The following is a 15,587-nucleotide window of genomic DNA, read 5'->3' as shown; positions in this document are numbered from 1 at the left end:
ACAAACGTAAAATTTCTTTCACTGATAAAATATTTCATGACATCAACTAAACAATTCATCAATAATTATTAATCGAGTTTGATTTCATTAACTTGATTGTGAAAAACAAAAATGCAAGTTGATTCGCGCGAAGCGCGCTGTACAAATTCTAGTGTGCTAAAAAAATTTGGGCTATTAAACGCAACCTTAGGGTATGTTTTAATAATAATAAGGAAACATTAAAATTGGAGTATTTCACGCTGAAAATCCACCTGGAAACACACCAACAAACGATTAAATAACAACGACTACTAAAGGTAAATTTTACTTTCGAAAGTCATTCATCGAAGCTCGTAATTCACGAAAATGACAGTTCAAAATACAAGTTATCACTTTACTGACGAATTATATCACCCTTACTTCCTATAAATTCACGCGACAACTGACACGTGTGAAACGCTCATCAGTACAAGCGAATTGTCGCTCCATCGAGCACGATAATTTCCATCAATTTAGTCCCACGCAAAATTTGACAACGTAAGCCTCTCGAATCTCAATAATTTTACTTGGCGATTAGCATTGGCGTCGCTATTTCTGAAGGAAAAAAAATATGATGGAAGCGCGGACGTAAGCAAAAAGAAGAAGTCGAGCGTGAAAGTCGAAAGGAGAAAGAGAAGCACGCGGATAACGAATCTCGTTAGATGGAGTTTACTATTGGCACACGTGCAACAGCTTAATGGATGTGGACCAAAGCTAGGCTTATGAAACAAAACAGTTACCACTTGAAATACGTATACTTTTTGGTCGTTTACCATCTAAATTGGACATTCTTGGTGGGAGAAATCGATGATTGAATTTTCCATTTGGTACGATCGAAGTTGGCAATTCATTGGGGATAATGTTGAATGCAAGCTGCGGAATTATACGATGTGCCTCGGCCTATCGCTTGCGCTTCGCTTTACTCGGTTCATTTGCGCGATTACGAAATTATTTGAGCAACACTGCTGAGCGTCGCTCATAGTACTCTATGTCAAACAGGCTGTTTATGTTAAATATTCCCACAATTCTGCAAATTGACGTCGTCAAATTGGCTACAAATTGCTGCAGTACACTTGTGCTTTGTTCCCATATCTGTGTTTGTGTCAAGAGAGCTTTTGTCAATTTAGCAGTCCTTTGTAAATATATATATCGATCATTTCCAATCGTACTGAAATGAAGTATCGACTCGACCAATCCTGGTGAAAGTTACTTTGATCTGTCGACTTCAAAGCAGGTGGATGAGAAAAGAAAACCCTCTTGTAAAACTCCAGCGACTCGACTTGATTACAGAAACCCTCAAGGCTATGTCACCGAGCTTCTTTTTTCTTCGCGCTGTGCAAAAGCACTTATCGCGCGAGCTTTTCCATGAAACGATCTATCGATGTCTTTGAGTGTCCCTTCTCTAATGTTCTCTGGTGGAAAGTGACGAAGAGAGAGAGAGAGAGAGAGAGAGAGAGAGAGAGAGAGAGAGAGTGGAGTTGGCTCGAACGTAGTCGGTCGACTTAGCTCTCCATAGTTTTCATCGAGCAGTGTGAAAACGCACGCGTCGCGCGATAGACTCTGGCAATTGCGTTTCTCCCCTCGGAGTTGCAAAATTTTCTCCGAAGTCGAAGCGAGAAATATTTCCCAAAGAGCGAGATCACGTCTTTATTCATTTTGTTTTATCTCCGCTCGTACGCTCGAGGCAATGCGGTGTGTATTTCCGTACTCTTTCTGAAAAGTTTATTTTGAGATAGCGCGCTTTTATTTCGCAGTGAGCGGCGCAAGCCGTGCGTTATTTTGTGCATTTTCATTGATTACGAATAATTCTACTGAAAGCTCGAATATAACACGGTGTGGTGGTCATAACAAAAAATAATTACTCATTCATTTCAAAATGTTGCTCGTACAATATGCATTTCTCGTCAATAAGTAATATAGTCTTGTGTGATCCCAAAGGTTGCTATTCGGATGGGAAAATGCTGCTTTTATACCTTTTACTATTACCATTGTTGCGCAGCATTAAAAGTGAATTCGAATAATTAAATCCGCAGAGAGAAAAAGAAAGGGGCTCGGCGAAAATCCTTGATGAAAATCCGAGGATTCCTCGTTAAGAGTATAATCATTTGGGCAGGTCCGAGCTTGGAATCACGGCGAAAAGAACGGGAAGAAAGTAAATTGAGCACGTGTGGTTCGCAAGTTTTAATATTAATGCTTTGGAGAGGTTTGTGGGCGTTGGTGGCGGCGTGGTCCGAGGTGAAACGAACTTCCACTTGAAATTCCGGCGGTGGAAAGCGCTCTTTGAGCGCCGGCCCTTGGCACACGCTTATTAAATGCCCCCGTTTCTTTGTTCTCTCTCTCTCTCTCTCCCTCTCCCTCTCTCCCTGGAGCTGCGAAAAGCTTTTATCGTGCAAAGCGCAAAGGCCTCCTCTCTCTGTCCTGCGTCGTCTGAATTAATAAAACGTTGACTTTCGATGTGCCGCGACGTTTCAATTGGCAACCATATAGCGATTGGCGCCGCTGCTGATTTTAATCCGACGCGGTAATTACAGCTCAACAACGCGAGCGAGCAAGAGAGAAAGAGAGAGGATTTATCGTTGCTCGCTTATTGTTTGCTTGGCGCTTGAGCTGTGAGCTGCGAGCGCTTGTTGCCGGAGCGTGACATAAATATCTTCATTATTTTAATTAACTGCCGCTTCTCCGCGCAACGCGCCTCATGTTTTTTCATTAACGCCTTCGCTTCTTTATTTATCATTCGTTACGGCGCATTAGCTCACTGTTACGTCCAGTAGCGCCATTTTACCTCGTCTTTGTCTTTCTCGCTCCTCTCCTCAAGCCGCGTTCATTTATTTGTTTATCGACCTCGTCAAAGGCATCCGCTCAGTGTACTTTTATTTTCATATTGATCTCGAATCGCGCGTACCTTTGCTTTGAGGCAGTTGGAGCGAATGGCGGAACCATAGCAATGGAGAATCAGCTTTTCCTTGCCTCCGCGGCGAAGAACTTTCGAGGGGAACCAATCGAAAAGTTGGCCGCGAATCGCTGCCGAGAGGCAGCAGTCTCGCTCTCATTCGGAAGTGCAACAAACAAATTCGAAAGCCCGCGCCAAAGGCTGCTCAGGCGCCATTCGAATTTTCTTCGCGAAGAATGATCATGCAACCGTTCGCACTTGAGGCCGTGCGGTGCTTTTGAAGTTTTGAAATCGAAGAATAGCCATTGTGCGCAGAGTATTCGATTTCGAACGCCCATGAAAGAAATAGAAAACTCTCGGACGAGAGATTCGCAAGAAGCGACGAAATGCAACGACAAAATTAATCGATATCGAGCGAAAGGAAAATGACACGTCGGCAACGGGCTCGATAAAAAGAAAAAAGCCGGGATGTCGCCGAAAAGTCGACGTCTACCAACGAACAAACAAATGAAGCTAACGAGTGTTATCCATGGCGTGGACTTGAAAAGGAAGAAAAGAGGGAGGGAGTATAAAAAAGCGCCATCAGCAGACCACTCTTCTCGCGGCCTCTTAATTTGCAGAAAAGCGCGCGGGGCGTCGTCGTCGTCGGCAAAAGCCGGCGCGCGCGACGTAATTTTCTGCGCGCAGGGTAGCCGAAAGCGAGTGCAGTGGCCCCAACGACGACGACGACGTCGTCTCTCCCTTTTCGAGGATATTCATAGAAGAGCCGGCTGCCGTATAGCGTTCGTTCACGGAACACACAGACTGAGCGAAAGAGAGAAAGAGAGAAAGGAAGAGAGAGAGAGAGAGAACGCTATTTGTGCCTTTCCCCCCATAAAGGTCGCTGGAATCGCGACGGAAGCGCGCGCTCGGGGCTTTATTTTTAACCCGACGTCACTCGCAAAAAGGCCCACGACGCCCAACTATTTATAGGCCTTTTAACTGCAGGCGCGTGCGTAGCCGTGGCCCCAGATTTCTCTCCTCGGTGAGTTTTCGATAAGTCAGCCGAGTTTTCAATATTTCGACGAGAAATCGGTCGGCGCGTCGCGTGGGAACACAAGGCGACACTTTTCCCGATGGTGCGCGGCTTTTAATCGAGCGCGACAGGCCGGCACTCACGGCGCGCGCGCACGGCGGGGAAAAAAGTTGAAAATAGGTAAGGCCGAAAAAGGAGAGGGGAGGGAAGGGCATATTCTTTGTGAATACGTAAATATCTCTTGGAAGATTAGAGTGCAGTAAGCTTTCAACGATTTAAGGAGTTCCACATTACTAAAGCGACTTGATACATTCGCCTCTACACCAAGTGTATTTTTCATTTTTAGCCCCATCAGCGATGTTCTGAAAAGGATTTTAGAGGGAGATTAACGTCAACCTGGGACTATACGCTCATTTAATGGAGCATATATTTGCCGAATAAATATTAATAGATAAAAGTAGAAATAGGATAAGATGATTAATATTCCAGTCGCAGTGTAAACTGGAAATTTAGTAAACCAGACCGTCCATCTTTATACACACACGCACGCACACGCACGCACATACACACACATACATACACATAATCGTGTATATATATATATGTACAATCAGTTTTTAGAATGAAAAATTTATTCCATCAAAATGGAAATTCAAAGGAAGAAGAAAAATAGGAGGCTACCAGAAGAATTAGCGTTGAGCAAGTCGCGAGAACGGTTAATGAAGGAATTCGTAATCAAGCTCATAAACAAGAAAGTAAATTAAACGCAAGCACAAAGCTAACTGCAAACAAAGACGCTCAGTTTCTACCCAAATCCTGAGAGAAAGTAGTCTATATGTATATATGGAGAGTGTGCGTGGCGTGTCGTGTAAATATCGCCGCAACAGCTGTAAAACTCGACTCGACTCGCTCTCTGGCCGGAAGAGATGGTCTAATCCGGTTGCACATTGAGCGTTTCATTGTCGCATCCGTGCGCTTGCCCGAGCTTTCGCCTAGTAGAAACGGCCAACTTTACCTACTTAGTTACTCGCCACTTTCCTTCCACGGATTATATATATACGTATACATGCTCACTTATATACGCAGATATATATATATATATATATATATATATATATATACACATATATATGTAACTAAAGCAAAAAGGAAAATGTCTTCTCGTGGCGAATAAGAAACTTTGTATTTTTCTTGGGGACACTTTAACCTTCTCGCCAGAAAGTAAACTTGTTAACTGCAGGATCATTCTCGCGTGGGCGACTCAGTCTACGAAGTTGACTCGAAGAAAAAAAATTGAGTTCTCGCCTCTCTCTCCCCCTCTCTCTCTCTCTCTCTCTCTCTCTCTCTCTCTTTCGAGCGCGCACGGGCGCAGAGTTAGTTTGAGCGCAGCAGCTTTTTGCTTACGGGTGAGAGGGGAAAGGCAGGGGAAAAAGGTGCGAGAGCGAGCGACTTTAATGAAATTTCCTTCTGTCGGCGAGAGCTCCGCGCGCCTAATTGAGCTCCCCCGGTAATTATACGAATGTATTCGCTATTCGACGCGGCTTTAATGAAGGAATACCGCGCCACTTTCATTCGCACAGAGGGAGAGAGAGAGAGACGGTTGCGCCAGCTACGCGATTGTACAGCTCTGCAAGGAGTGCTGTATTTTTTTACTCTTTCGACTCGACTTCGTGACGTTCTAATTATCACTAGCTGCGTGTCATTATACATCGGCCAGCTTGTCAAAAATTACAAACTCTACTTTTTCTCCGTCTCTCATTGACGTAATCAAGCGCATCTATTTTCGCTGGATCGAAATACACTTCATTAAGACAAAGGTGTCAGTCGTCGCTTAAACTGACAGCCAAGTATTTTTGCAAACTTAAGCACAGCGCGTTCTCGTAGGTCATGTTCCTACATTCTTTGCTTTATAATTATATAACTACAATATATCGATTCCCAATCAAAAGTCTCGTAGGCATTCTTCGAGTCGCTATTGCCAGCAAGATGCGTTCGAATATTGTAAATAACTGTTATAATCGCTTTTATTTCGGCTTCTCGTAAACTTCCAGCAAATTGTTGCTCGCTTTGAAACGAACGTCCGAACAATCAAAAACACTGTACATCTTCTGTAAGTGGACTACGTTAATTCGTATTCGACCGACAGCCGACGAGGAAACGAAGAGAACAACGGACAAAACTCAGCTAATGGAGACGTAAGAGGCGATATAAAAGTGGCCTCGTACGTGCGCTCGGATGTGAAAAATGAAATTAGCCCAAGGGAGTTAGGCTCGATGCGCAGCGTCGCGCGCTCAAGTAAAGAACATTCAATTAGGCCGGTTAGCTAATTGGCTTTATCATCGGTCGGACCTATATCCAATTGTCTCGCAGTGCGAAGAAAAGAAAAGGCCACGGAAATTCTCAGCGCCTTACTCGCAATTATTGTCCGCGCATGGCTTGCCGGCGTAGGAAGTGTTTCTTTGGCGTTTGTTCGTTGTTGTTTGGGATATTGTTCGATTCGACATTCGAAGCGCTGGATATACGTTTGGTCAAGTCGTGCGAGGCACCTAGCGCGATTCTTCATTTATAAAATCTCATTTCAAAGCTCGAGTGCGATGTTTCCGTTGAGGGGCGGGGGATCGCTCGTGAAATCGCGTAGCTCTGATCCGTGGGCAAATCATCTATTTGCCTCGAGTTGCACAACAGCCAGTAATCTCTGGGTATTTGGTGTCGAAGAGTCTCGCGAAAACAATGAACAGCGACGAGCAGGGCTTATACGCGGCCATTGAATAATCCTAATTTCTCGCAAAGCAGGATAGAGAGAGAGAGAGAGAATATCTTCGAAATGGCTTGCAGCAAGCACTTACCATTAATTACCCGCAGTTGGCGTAAGAGCAAGCCGCGGTAGGCAGGGCAGGCAGGCCGGGACCGCTACAAAGGACTCGGCTGAAATTTTTATCCGACGAACGAGAGTAGGCCCGCAAGAGTCTAAACAAGGAGCTTGTAAAATTAATAGTTAAGCCTAGGGCGGCGCCGAGAGAGAGAGAGAGAGAGAGAGAGAGAGAGAGAGAGAGAGAGAGAGAGAGAGAGAGAGAGAGAAAGCAGCGGAAAAGTTGGGCACTGCCAAATTGGGGGGGCTCATCATAGAACTCTATGTCTGCGCGTATACGCTGCTGCTGGCGCGGCGCTGGTGCTGCTAGCGGCGGCGTCGGCGCTACTGCTGCACAGCTACTCGTCTATAAATCTCAGCTTGCGGTCGGGAGGCAATCTCATCTAGCCGCTCGCTCGCGCGCCCTTCTACATTCAATCTGCTCCTCGTAAATCCGCGGCGCCCTTATCTATCAGGCGAGCCTCCTCTGTTTACCGTCGACGGCTATGCCTTCCTTTTTCTATCTCTCGATGCGCCAATTCTAATGCGGCGATCTCAGAGTTTTCATCCCCCTCCCAAAACTCCTCCGCCAACAACCCCGCCATCCGTACTATCCCGAGCTAAAACTATTTCCCTTGAACTCCGAGCTAGGACTGTATTGATTGCTATTGGCCATAGAAAATTCGAGCACGTATACAGTCCACGGAATTGATTAATAAATCTCGTAGCTCATCTACCATTGCAAAAAATCCAGCCACTGCTTTCATTTGCACAAGCAATTAATTTACGCGCGCGCGACTGTGTTTATCAGCCGCGACGCGCTATGTTTGCTAAACGAGCCCTATCGTTGTCGCGAGATGTCGAAATTGCAGTTAGTACGGCAATGGTTTATTGCCCTGCTACGGAGCCTAAGTGGCCCTCGCGCTCGCGCTCTCATTTCATTCCCATGAAGTGCGAAAATTGAAATACAAATATCCGCAATTGTAATGTCGATTCGTGCAAAAGTTGCTAATGAGCTTTTAACGTGTGTTCGTTTATGTAAAGCAAATGTCGTTCGTACGCTCGAGTTCCAAGGCAAATATTACAAGCCGAAGCGCGCCCTATCTCGGCGAAACGGCGAAACTGACGTGCCAAGGGGCAATGTAGTAGTGGTAGTACTAACGGCACTGAAATTCGACTACGCGCGACTATTGTTTTCGTTACGCCAAGTCGAACAAGCAGCGAGCCGAGAGTCAAAGTTTGCGTCGCGATCGCTGCACCGTACAATGTGTTCCGCAGGTACACCTCCGAATTTTGACGAAGGGGAATGCTGTTGGTGATCCGACCGAGCGATATGACTATAATTGTATTAAACCCAGTATGCTTATATAATGAAATCAGAGAATAGCATTGACAATTGTTATCGGTTCTCGGAGCTCGCGAAAAGGACCAAATCAAAAAAAATGATGGATACGATGGTGGTTTTCACGGCTCATCGACGGCTTACGGCGCGCGACGCATATTCTAAACTTTTCCAATAAAAGTTGGCGTGCTCGCACAAAGGCACAGCGGGGCTGCAGCCTCTCCGCAACGAATGATAATTGAGAGAGGAAACAATGAGGGCAGCTTTTCGGGCAATTTGTTCGCACAGTAGTATTCGCACCTGACATCTCTTTCTCTCTCTCTCGCTCTCTCTCTCTCTCTCTCTCTCTTTCTGGGATGAAATGCTGCAATTAAAGTCGTAATCGACGGTAATTAGCCGCAAAGCTGAGTTGGTGGAACGAAAAATCGACGGCATAATTTGACGACGATGAAGAGGGGACAATTATCTTAATGCGCGCGCGAGCTTCGTCGCAAATTGATGCTGTGCGAAGAGAAAAAGAAATCTCGTTTTTTTTTACTTTCTCACTTATTTTCTTATCTCTCTCTCTGCGTTTGAACAATCACGGACAGATGCTCATACAACTGAGGTGTTTTAATTTACCAGACCGCACTGAATAGTCGATTCATTTGTGGAGAATTGTTCTATTGTACAACTGCTACTCGACCTCGGAAAGCGTTATAATTGTTTAATTTTTCCCTTTTCAAATGCAACGACGCAAACGCCGGGCGTCTGCTTTTTGAAGTTGAAAATAACTGCGACGACGCAGCAGTCTGGCTGGGCACGGATTTCCTTCTTATATACACGTCACTCGCGCGCACGCTCTACAACAGGCGCGCATTTACCACTTGGACATTTATTTAACTCGAAAATTGCGAGTCGTTCAACGCTTGGATTCGTAAGCAGCGTATCAAGTGCAAGATTTTAGTCAATCTTCTTTTAATCTATTTATGCAACGACTCATCGTTCTGATTTTCTGCTGCAGGATATTTGAACTAAACATGCTTTTGATTTCGTTTTTCGTTCAAATGTCTCTATATTAAAAAATTTACATTTCAGTACTTGAGCGAACCCAAAACGATTCTCAATTTATCAATTAAATCGATATGATGTTGTTAATCATCTAACGTATACTCATCACCTTAATCATCGGATATAGTTTATCCAACGAAAAAACAAGCCTGCCGATACCAAAACCACTAAATCACGCGAGCTGTCATATCTCATAATCCTCTCCTGAACAAAACACCGGCCAACAACGTGTCCCCGTGACAATCCATCAATTATCTCATTTTCACGAGTACGATTATAGGTATATGTATATCTTATACGTGCGGATAACCGAAAAATCACGAGAGCCAGAGCAGAATCGCAGCTCGAGCGAGCTATCCATCAAAATCAACCGACGTACTTCGTTATTTTTCGCGAGAAAATCTCGACACTTCTTCTTCGTATTTGCGGGTATTCGTTATGATTGCTGCAGCGAAGCTCTTTTCTCTCTCGCCGCTTTCGTTTGGTTATTAATGATCGCATTTCCGTTTTTGGATTTCGCGAATTGATGAAACTCTTACGAATTGGTTAACAATGCAGGCAATGTCGTTATTTTTGCTAACAATGTCTCTGTCAGGCGTAGGTGAACTACTGCTTGTTATCTCTCGCCATAGACTGCTAATCATAAGAAAGTTAGTAACCAAAATAACAGAAATAAAAATCATCGATTCCCGTGATATTACTTACATTTATGTAACTGTTTGAAAGGCGTGGAGTTGGCTGAAAAAGTTCATCAAACTTGCAAATTTAGAGCTTTTGAAAATTCAAAGTTGAGTAGCCGAATGCAGAGCCGGTATATTGCGTTTTTAGCTTTATAACTAAAAGAGCAAAATTACCTTTATCGTCCGCTCTTCACCTCGCGAATGTACCGCTTGATCCAATAATTAAGTGGAGTTATTAACTGACCCAGTTTAAATAGCATGTAGAATAACTGCAATTTGAAGTATAATTGAATTTTCCTCCTTAAATATACAGTTTATGCACCCTACAACGGCGCAACTTCCATTTCCTTTCTTTCCTCGCGTAAAAACATTTATTCAAATTAAATAAAACTATTTAATTTGACACGCAGATGGAACCCACGTTGGTTTGTTAAATAAAAACTGCACCATCTATCTATATTATAATTATTCTTTGTTTTAGATATATCCCGAAACAATCCCGAAACAAAACGAAAAAGAAAATATGTGACTCGAAAAAATAGCAGCAACAGAAAGCGTATCAAAGAGAGCGAGAGAGTAAAGCCATGAAATCCGATAAATCAGCTGAAGGGCGAATGAGCTTGAAAAAATATTCGAGCGCACGTAGCAGACGACAAAAAATTCGAGCTTGATATGCATAACCATACGTTGGAAGGCACCACAAGAGAGGGAGAGACAGAAAGAGAGAGAGAGAGAGAGAGAGAGAGAGAGAGAGAGAGAGCATCGAAAGGGCTGGTACAATAGTGTGTGCGTGCTCGCACGTATGCGTAAGCGGATGGCTAATATACGGCAGTGTCAGGAGCAACGCTCGTAGCCCTGTTAATCAAAGAGAGAGAGAGAGTGGGCGGGGGAGGAGTGAGAGAGGGGGGGGGGGAGTTACAAGGCACTAGCTGCCCCCTATTGTCGCGCGAGCGCGTAATTCGCGTATTGTCGCGGACGATCGATCGGGTCACAAAATGCTCGCTTCGGCTCACTCTCTGTTTCAGTTTTTTCTTTTTTTTTTTTTATTTTACACGCGTGATTGCGAGAGAAATCTCTAGAGTACGCGCACACGAGCTACCTGCGCGAGGCTCCCTCGGCGCCGATTTGTTTTTCAGCTCGCGCGCGCTGAGTTTCCCCTCTCGGCTGGTTTCCGCCAACAGCCACGCACGCTCGTATGCACCATGGCACAGTTGCGCTTCGTACTTTGTAATATTTCACGTGAATTGTTCTTTTTCTTATCGGCGACTTCGTTTAGGTCGCACTCCGCGAAATCCGCGTTTGATGCGGCGAGCGCTGCTTTCCATTGCACGCACAACGCAGATGGGACTACGAGCAAAGTTGTGAATACATTGAATATTATAAAATGTTAATTCGAGATTTGGTTTTCATATTTTAAAGTCAATAATAATGCGATGCACATATTCCGGGTGAAAGAGAAAATCAAGTTTGAACTTGAAGCGGATTTGGGTGAAGATTATAAATTTATGTACGTATACCGTCGGATGTATAGTTACGATAAAATATTAAAATTTGTTGCAGACATTAATTTTCAATCCGGTTTAGCAAATCAGATTCATGAAACAATCATGAAACAATAATGATTTCACTTCGAGCGCATCACGCATGAAAAATCTGATTTATCAAAATGAAATAATGTTTGCATTTGAAATGATAATCAATCTAAGGGAAAAATCCATAAGATGAAAAGGAAAGAAAATAAAGTATCGCTTTCCCACTCTCTCTCTCTCTCTCTCTCTCTCTCTCTCTCTCTCTCTCTCTCTCTCTCTCTCTTTCTCGTCTGTCTTTCACGCTCGACTGGATCAAAGCTCCTCTGCCAAAGAAGAGCGCGTGCATGGCATACAGAGTTGCGTCAGACAGACGCGAAGCGTAAGTAGTTATTGCGAACGTCGGCGTCCCGTGCACTGGATTTAATCTGCGTAACCGCAGGCGTCTATGCGTGCACGTAAATTCCCCAACGATAAGCGTGCGGCCGGCAATGCTAACGAGCTTTTTATACGCGCGTGCTTTTTCACGCTTCTCCTTAATGTTCAGCGTACACCTTCACGCGAGCTAGTCACACCCTTGTACATCCTACCGCGCATTAAAAGCGTTATTAGCAGCGAGCGCTTTTACGCTTCCGGTGAATCGATTGCCTTTAACACTCCGCAACGTTCACTCGATTATTACACACGTGGCTGCGCGCTTACGGCAGACTTCCCCTCTTACTTATATCGAACTAACTTGATTTATTTTTATATTTCTTTGTTATGGCTGCCTGATGAGCTTTGTTCGACGATTGACTTTTATTAGCCTCAAGCTCGCTTTTTCACATCTCAGCTATATTGGCATTTTGCTAATGATCATACGAGCGGCGATTTATCGATTTTTACTGTGACTTACGACGCCTTCTCCTGCTACGGAATTTCATTTGACGAATCAAAATTGTGTATGATCATGCTCGAGTGTAATTCCATTCATAAGAACTACTTAACGAGGATGATTTTCAAAAATCAACACGTTTGACCATGGCTGTGATACACTTCATTACGCGTGATAATCATGCATTTCAATTCACTCAAATATATAACTTTTCGGTGATCCAACAAAGACCATTCTATTTTCCTCGACGTAACATTAATTTTTTTTAGTAAAAAGCACAAAACGAATTTCTCATTTGATGTTTGTTCTATTAGCAAAAGTGATTTTACACCCAACTTATTTTATTCAGAAATCATACTGGCGGCATTTACGCTTTATTAATTATACCAGTGAAGTATGAAAAAATCTGCAACAGTCCGAGCAACTGCGTTTCCATCCAAGCGAATTATCAAAAATATCCGTTCAATTAAATTGTCAAACGTCGCACGTCAATACCAACGGAATGATCAAGGGAGCAGTAATGCAGCATAATTGATACGAGCCCAAGTTGAAATAAAAAACAGAGCGAAAATAAACGCTACGGACGTCGGACGAGCGCTCGGTGACCCGCATCGCCGGTCGCGCAATTTCAAATCCAATTCCTAATATACCCGGGAGCCGTTTGAAGTAAGCATACGCTGTTTCTGTCCTTCTCTCTCTCTTTCTCCCTTTGCAGCACAAGACTACTAGAGAAAGAGAGAGAGAGAGAGAGAGAGAGAGAGAGAGAGAGAGAGCGTACGTCGCAAACTAATTTCCTCATCCTGTCAAGAGCAGAAACATCTGTGGCCTTCTGTAACTGTTTCTCAGAAAAAGAATAAACGTCCGCGCACTGCCATAGTGAACGCGGGTGTATACAGAAGCGTGTATGGAAAGCAGACTCGACCGCGTGAGCTCTTTCTACGCCTGGCCGGCCATTCGTGAAATGTCTTTAAATAATATATAATAAAGGCCTGTGCAATGCGCACGAGGGAGGCGATCGAGATACCGGGACTAAGTACTAATTATTTCCAGTGACTTTTATCGCGGCGTCGTGTACGTGCCATCGGACTGAAACTTTTGTCATTTCAAAAAAGGGGAGCTAAAGTCGCGTGCCACACATGTACTCACGCGCGCGCACACCACTAGATTCTTCTTTATCTCGGATGTCACGAACCTCCCGGAAATTCGCGAATAATTTTTTTTCTTAGACTGCCGAGTTTCATTGCAGCGTGAAATCCGACCTTTTCGACTCTTTCATTGGCGAGTTATGAGGCTGCAGCACGATGACGCGACGCGACAAATGAGTGTTTGCACTCGTCGATCGAACCAACGATTCCCGCGGGAAGCTTTGCTTTTTTGATGAATTTGTAAAGCTTTCCCCTCGCTCTCATCGCACCAATTTCGTGATTTCGCGCGTCGCGTTGGGGTAGAACGGCGAGAGGAAAAGTTTATCGATGCTCGCATCCCAACGATATTTAAAAAAAAAGAAAAAAGAGGAAAAAAAACAGAAGAAGCGTATACGTTGCATTTGCGATGGAAATTATGCCGTTTGTTACAAGTTCGCGCCATTGAAATTGATTGCATTGAGCGTTTGAAAATTGTCCGGACCGCGCCAACGATTGGGAATTCTTTCTCGATTGTGAAACATTCGCTGTTCAATGCATTGAGATTAATTGGAACAGTACATCAAAATGAAAATAATTTTACGAGGTGTTTGCTTGATTGATTGTAATGAATCTTCAGACTGTAACACATCGCGCGAAATTGTCAAAATCTACGTATGGCGCGCATTGAAATGGATGGTGAAGAGTTTGCGAGAATTTTCTTTCAATATTCATTATACGTAGCCCGGTTATGCCTCGATTATTACGTCGTCTTTATGAGATAAAATAGTCAATATTCGATTGCCGACAGACTGCTCTTCATTAAACCCAGTCTCTATAGAAGCGTTTATCGATGAATGAAGCTTTACGGAGGTATATCTATACAGCAACGCGCCACTTCAGCGCATGAGATATATAGAGAGCAGAACGCGCAACGTAATACTCACTTGGAGTCTGCTCGTTTCAGAAAAACGGCAGCAGCAGCCACGTAATAGTTCACCAGAAAACGAAAAAAACACTCAAAACCAAGAGTGTTGACTTTTCACTGCATTTCACAGGCACACTTTGCGGGGCGCGGAAAGTGGGAGAAAAAGGAAAACTGCTCTCTTTGCCGCCACTGTATATATGTTTGGCACACAAGTGAAATGGCACGCACGTGAGTCGCGTATTGATACGTGGCGACCGCGGGCTCCTCGCTCGATGCTCGCCGGCGCAGAACTGACGACTGCCTGCGCGCCACAACGTATCTGAGCTGCCGGGGCGGCACCGAGGGGGCGCAGCATCTCTCACTCACACTCTCCGACCAGACCATCTCTCGCTCGCTCCACTCGGACACTGGCGAATGGGGGGAGACTGATCTCCAACGCCACCATGCTTTTTGTCTTTTTGCAGTTGCGAAGGGTTGCTGCGCGTTTCACTTTGCTCCTTTTTTCTCCTGCCTTTTTTTACCAGGCCGCATGATGTTTGATGGATTATGCAACATCTTTCAAAAAGAGCACAAATTAATCGCGAGGTTGAACATTTGCGCGATTTCAAACGCTTACTTTGTTTGTTCTCTCTGCTGGAAAGCTCGAGAAATAGTTCGTATGTCTTCGACTTGCAATAATGTGACTTTGATGAAACTGTCATTGGCCTCAATTTTTTAGTATTTTTATTGGACTTACAAATACTATTTCAAGTATTGCAAAAGTTGAATTAAATTTGTGTCAGCACACGATTCTAAATTTTTTCTAATCAACTAAGTCACAGCACTTGAAATCGCACTGTAAGTTCTCATTAAATTCCATAAAATAATTTTCTAAATAAGAGAATTAATTTAATATCTTTGGGTTTTGAAGGGGATACTAATCGTAGTTGCATAAATTACAATTCCAGAGAACGTATACACACAATTCATATTTTTACCACATAGTAAAAGCGCACGCAATAACCAGCAATGGAAGCAAACAAAGTAACAAATGGCCTCTTACGACTAAAAATTATACATATGTATAATCTTTATCACACACAGACGTATATACACGAGGTCGCTCTGAAAACAAAGCATTCGTCCACTTCGCCATTTCAACAAGAAGCATGTGTTCGTCCCCGTGGAAAATCAATCTCCATGGAACAATTACAGAGCGAGAAGTAAAGTGTCGAGCGGTAATGATAACAGCGTGTACTTTTAATCTAGAACAATAATCACTTGGCAGCGGCAGCAGGCAACGAGGAAGTAAATAG

General features: G+C 43.9%; 1 protein-coding gene across 1 annotated transcript in view; it reads right to left on the bottom strand.

Moving 5' to 3' along the window:
• Positions 1-14,583, bottom strand: part of LOC131664200 (protein artichoke) — a 35,778-nt gene extending 21,195 nt beyond the window's left edge. The window contains exon 1 of the mRNA XM_058935104.1: positions 14,312-14,583. The gene's annotated coding sequence lies outside the window, so the exon portion shown is untranslated. The remainder of the gene's footprint in view (positions 1-14,311) is intronic.
• Positions 14,584-15,587: the final 1,004 nt, after the last annotated feature.

Source organism: Phymastichus coffea, unplaced genomic scaffold (assembly GCF_024137745.1).
Source record: "Phymastichus coffea isolate CEN01 unplaced genomic scaffold, Cenicafe_Pcof_1.1 PCOF00043, whole genome shotgun sequence".
Lineage (NCBI taxonomy): Eukaryota > Metazoa > Arthropoda > Insecta > Hymenoptera > Eulophidae > Phymastichus > Phymastichus coffea.
The sequence above is the reverse complement of the archived record's forward strand: the minus strand, read 5'-3'. Positions and strand labels throughout refer to the sequence as shown.